At 47.9% G+C, this 6,094-nt stretch overlaps 1 pseudogene; it reads right to left on the reverse strand.

The window, feature by feature from the left end:
* Positions 1-2,533: 2,533 nt before the first annotated feature.
* Positions 2,534-4,265, reverse strand: LOC117313289 (uncharacterized; annotated as a pseudogene).
* Between the last annotated feature and the right edge of the window lie 1,829 nt (positions 4,266-6,094).

Consider the following 6,094-nt stretch of genomic DNA (forward strand, 5'->3'; position numbering starts at 1 on the left):
AGTAATCCTGCTGAGGGAGGAATTATTATATTATTGTCCATATTCTGCGGACAAAGAAACTGAGACTCAAAGAATTCTGTCATTTTCCCACAGCTACTAGGAGGTGAAGTCAAAACTGGAATCCAGTCCTTCTGCCTGAGCTCTGCAAACGTTCACCAGGCCAGGTTTGTACTTTCCCTCTGACCGTTCTCCACTTTTCACAGCTGTGTTAGACTAAGACTTGTGAGTCTGTATCTATTCTTATTTTGTGAGATGTATGGTGAATAGAGACTGGGGGGGGGGTCTGGCTCCGAGAATGACCAGAGGCTCCCTGGGACAGCAGAGGGGACCTCCTAGGGAGACTGGTCTTCAGGAGTCAAGGCTGTTTTCTAAGTTAATGATTGCACTTGACATTCCTGAAGCTCATCTGTGACTCGTCATGGCATCAGGGAGGAATACAGGAGTTACAGGATTCTAGGATTGGAGGCGACCCACGAGTTCATTTGTTTCTTAGATCTCCATGGAGGAAGGGAAGAAAACATCTCTTCCATCTCCTTACCCTCTACATCCAAGTGGCCAATATAACTATGACCCTAACTGACCTTTGAAGCTTCCTTTGAATATTAACAGGAGCTTCAGTTGCCTGATTTCTTAAACCTGTAGCTTGGCAGACAGTAGTGACATTAGAATAACTTTCTCTTTAATTTCCTTCCATAGATTTCCAAGGGAGTTTTTATAATATCATTTGCTCAATTCAATTCTAATGAATATGGATTAATTTTCTGCATTATAGCTATTGATCTTCAGCCATTGATCTGAGAAGGGAGTGTTACTGCTCATAAATCCCTCCATTCTGACTGAGGGTTCCCTGGGGGCAGGGATGGGGAGATGGGAGTAGCAAGAGATAGATGAGCTAGAGGGGTAGCTGAGCTCCAGCAGGGGTGAGCTGGGGGAATGATTGCGGGGGGTGGAGATGGAGGGGTGAATATTCCACTGAAGACTCACCTAATGCTCCATCCAAATAATCTGATTTACTCTTCTCCACCCACAACCCACGATTTTCCATTTCTGGGCCTTTCCTTATGCCATGCTTCCCGCCCATCATGCCCTTCCTTCGTTCTCCCCTACCTGTACAAATTCTACCTAAGTTTCCAAATCCAGATCCAATGCCATATTTTTCATGAAGCTTTTCCTGGTTCCCTCCCCACCTATTGCTAATTGGAATATCTCAGTCTTTTATAGTCCCACACTGCTTTATCTCTTAGGGCACTTATCACTTTGTGTTATGTACACATCTTAATTTTAGTCTTTGGTCCAAAGAGATGGTCTTGTCATGATTCCAAAACAGGTAGATAACCCAGAAGCAGAAACCACCTTATGGATGGAGAGCCACAGGCAGTTCTGATATTGCTGGAGCACAGTGTGGTGGAGGCCAGATTCGAAGGAGGGGCTTCCATCTTTGTCCGCCACGTCATTGTAGAGATCCCCCTTGAAAGGTGTATTAGTCAGGGTCTAATCAGGAGACAAAAGCCATACCAGGTATTTTGAAAATTGTAAACATAGAGAATTAATGTAAAGAACAGTAAGTAGCTCAGAAGAATTGCTCACTAACTGAAAAGAGAACACTAGAGTGTCATGGAAGTAGCAACTGCAGGAAGCAGCCACCACCCCTAGAACTGGGACAACAAAGAGAAGAGGTTGGAGTTATTAAAACCTAGAATCTTGAAAGAGAGGACCCACAGAGCTGAAAGCCAGACTTCTAAGGAAAAGAAACTGCTTGGCTGGCACTGGTATTGCTGAGTTTGAAGGAAGGGCTCATGGGGTTGGGACTCAATCCTTCTAAGGGTGAGGGGGGGGGAACTGTATTGGAGAAACTTCAAACTATTCAACTGCTGCTTTGAAACAAGTTGCCATGACCAGATAGACAAGTCTGACCAGAACATGAAGCAAACAGGGCACCAACAGGAAGGGCCAAGTTTCTCTGTTCCTCCTGCAGCCCTGCAGTCTTCCTCCAGTGGCTCCAATGGACAGAGTTGGGCAGGGAGCCAGTGCACAGCAGAATCCCAGTATCACAAAGTGGAGTTTGGAAGGAAGGGTTCAAATCAGAAAGACAATTGGGGTGTTCTAGGGTATTCCTTTGGGTCCTCAGCATCTATACGCTCCTTTCTACACAGACTTGAACTTCCCGCAACCATAAAATGAATTGTTTTTTCACCTAACAAGATACAACCATCTTTTGTACAAAGACATTCCCAACCTCTTCTCAAGATGAGGAGAGGCAAACTTTCAATAGTCATTGTATCCATCTCTGGGGGACAGTCACCTGTCCATTACCAGGTTGTGTTGACTACTCTCTTCAAAAGAGAGCTTCATCATCTGAGTATTTTCTTTTTTCTTTTTGTAAAGATGCAGTTTATTAGAACAAAAGGCCACAAAACATGAAGACTTAGCATGGAAGAAGTAAATGAACTCAAATGTCCTTTGACCACTTACAGAATGCGTTTCATGAAAGTATAAGACGTTTGATTATTCAGTCCTTGCCACCTCTTCGCTTTCAAAGAGAGTGTAAGGGGTCAGAAGATTGCCCCAAGTAGGCCTCAGGGTCAGACTGAAGTCAGTTTGTGGTGGGCGGACTTCATCCTCCTGTGTCTGCTGAGGTGAGACTTCTGGCTAAAGCCCTGTGCACACGTCTTGCACACATAAGGCTTCTTGCCCTGGTGTGTCATCTGATGTAAGACGAGGTGTGAATTTTGGGGAAAGCCTTGGCAATGCTCTCTGCATAAACAGGGCTTCTTTTCTGAGTGTACCTATTTGTGCGTGATTAAAGCTGACTTACTGCTAAAGCCGAGTCCATACTGCCTGCACAGGTAAGGCTTTTCCCTTGAGTCTTTCTGCCTGTGCTAGATGAGACCTGCCTGGTGACTGAAGCCTCGCCCACACTCCCTGCACACGTACGGCTTTTCCCCTGAGTGTGTCCTCCGGTGTCTGATGAGATTGGACTGCTGGTTGAAACCTCGCCTACCGTCCTTACACACAATGGGCTTATCCCCTGAGTGTATGTTCTGGTGTCTGTGAGGTGTGACTTGAGTCTAAAGCCTCACCCACACAGCCCACACACGTCAGGTTTCTCCCCAGTGTGTGTCCGCCTGTGTGAGATGAGGGTTGAATTCTGGCTGAAGCTGTGCCCACACACGCCACACACATAACGCTTCTCCTTGGTGTGTGTCCTCTGGTGTGAGATGAGGTTCGACCTGTCGCTGAAGCCCAGGCCACAGTCATTGCACACGATGGTCTTCTCCTCTAACTGTGTCCTCTGGTGTCTGACGACAGCTGGCTGAAGCCTTTCCCACACTCCTGGCACACGTAGGGCTTCTCCCCAGAGTGTGTCCCCTGGGGTATGATGAGGTTTGACTTCTGGCTGAAGCCCTGCCCACACTCACTGCACATGAAAGGCTTCTCGCCCAAGTGTGTCCTCTCATGTATGATGAGCATAAACTTCCAGTTAAAGCCTCACCCACACTCCCTGCATACGACAGGCTTCTCCCCTGAGTGTGCCTTCTGGTGTCTGGCAAGGCTTTTCCTTAGGCTAAAGCCCTTCTCACACACCCTGCACACATAAGGCTTCTCCCCTGAGTGTATCCTCTGGTAACTGAGCAAGTTTGTCATCTTGCTGAAGCCCAGTCCACATTCCCCAAAGTAGACTGGTCCAAATCCTAACACTTCTATCCTCTTCAACAGTCTGTCTGTTTCCTCGGAGTTCTCCCTCTGAGCTGGCTGGCCTCTACCTCCACCCACCTCTGGGGTGGCGGCCTGGGGAACGTGCCTGAAGTCCTTTTCTTTGTCTTTCCAAAGGCTTCTTCTCTCTCCTGACCTTCTGCTTTATCGTTCCGGGAACTTCCATCGGAGGCTTGCTGCTGGTCCCCCGGGCACGGATCTCCTGGCTGGGCAGGATCTTCTGCACACAAGCACGAGGAGATCCAGGGAGGATGACTACACAGCATATGCTGCATGCGGAATTTCTGACTGGAGAAATCCGGAGGGCAGAAAGGACTGAGGTGGGGTTCTGGCTTTGGTTCTGTTGGGCCAGTGGCCGGTGGGCATTTTCTCTCTTCTCTCCAGGTTTCCTTCCCTTGCTCCAGCTGGGTGATGAGTTTTGGTTTAGAAAATGGAATCCCCGGTGAGACCAGGTTGCTGTAATTCTCCAGCATCCCCTCCCGGTACAGGGATCTCTGAGCAGGGCTGAGCAGCTCCTGGGTGAAATCCATAGCCACATCTCTGAATGCCATGTGTGCCTGAGGCTGGGCTGTCAGGAGCCCAGGAGTCCTCCCCTGGGCCACCAGGCAGTCCTCTCTGAGCAGGCAGGAGCCACAGGCGTCAGAACGAGAACAGAAAGGTTCAGGAGAGTCAATGGAAACTCTCAAGATCCAGCAGGGTAGGGTTTCCTCTTACTTAAAGGCATCAGGAATGGACCTGCTTTCCGCGCGGAGAAGGGCACGGCTGCGGCGAGGGTCCCGCTGGAGCCACACTCACCAGCGCCACTAAAGAACAAGGGGTCATTCGAGCCCCCGGTGGGGGGGGACGGGGACACTCCAGCAGGACGCCAGGACTACACTACCCAGAATCCTCGGGCCGCGCCGGGACCACGCCTCCCAGCATGCTCGGTGACCCCAAGAGCGTCGCCCGCCAGCCGCTCCCATCGGCCTCTGAGGGAGCAGCTTTTGGGGAACATGCTCCAGCCACCGGAGAATGGCCACTGTAGCGCTCTGATTCCCCCCCTTTTTTTTTCCCTTAAAACCACGTGGATAAAGCATGTAGCGAATCCCGGGTAAAGCTGCTCTCCGTGCCGTCCATCTGAGTATTTTCTTCTTTATTGCAAAGTTAACCTCTAACAACGTATATGACAACAAGGGAAGGAGGACAGAAAGTAAAATAACACACACACGCATACACAGGAAGAAGAAAATATGCACTGCTATAGTCCTTGTCCGTATACCTGGTCATAAAGTATATATATCAAAGTAAATTATACAAATAAATTACATAGAAATAAATTATATTAAATATATATATTCCTTCTTACACTACCTGTTCACATTTTTGTGTTTTCATCATCCTCATCCAGGATATTATCTGGTCAGTGTTTTTTTTACCTGGTGGAGTGTGGGAGTGACCCCAAACTTTATTCCTGACGAGTCCAAGTCCTTAGAGGTTCTGTGTATTTGTGGTTGCTGTGATTTTGCATTACTGTTTACTCTTGGGCACAAAAGCAGTGAGGGATGTCCCTGAGAATCCCCTAGGCTCCAGACAAAGTCTTTTTGCAATTAAATTTCCTTTTGGTATTAATCGTCCCAAATAGTAGAGTAATGCTCGCTTTTTTGCCTGTTGCTTCAGTGGCACAAGGACCCCAGAAGGGCCAGGGGGAAGTCTCAAATTCTAACTCAGTGGAACCATTGGTATTTATCCTGGTGGAAGATTTTCTCCCTTGGAAACCAAGACCTCCAAACTAGCAGAGCTCAAAGTTGTAGTGACAGGAAGCAAAAATGCTGAGAGTTTTTAGGTGTCAGAGTGAGAGGAGGTACTCCCACTTCCTGCCCTTGGTTCTAAGATCTCTGCATCCTATTATGGAAGATTTCTATGTAGCACCGTATATTGGTCACTGAGTCAAAGTACATACTGCATTCTGTAAGACAGACCCCATTTTTTCCAGAGGGTTGTCTCCCAACTGGAACCATAGCTAAGGCTCCAGTAGCTCATTCCAAGATTCTTTGGGACCATTTGTTTCTGGTTGATGAGCTATGTAATAAGAATGAATTCCACGGGCCTGAGCCCACTGCCACACTTCTTTTGCTGAGAAATGAATTCCTTGATTAGAAGCAATGTTGTGAGGAATACCATGATGGCGAATAAGGCATTTTATAAGCCCATGGATGGTGGTGCTAGCAGAAGTGTTACAAGCAAGGACAGCAAATCCAAACCCAGAATATGTGTCTATCCCGGTGAGGACAACTCTTTGTCCCCTCCATGATGGAAGTGGTCCAATTGTTTAAACTGCCTCTGCTCTCCCTGGGAAATGATGCCACACGGGAGGCTCAGTGTTGGTCCCTGCTTTTGGCAA

Source organism: Tursiops truncatus, chromosome 8 (assembly GCF_011762595.2).
Source record: "Tursiops truncatus isolate mTurTru1 chromosome 8, mTurTru1.mat.Y, whole genome shotgun sequence".
Taxonomy (NCBI): Eukaryota; Metazoa; Chordata; class Mammalia; order Artiodactyla; family Delphinidae; genus Tursiops; species Tursiops truncatus.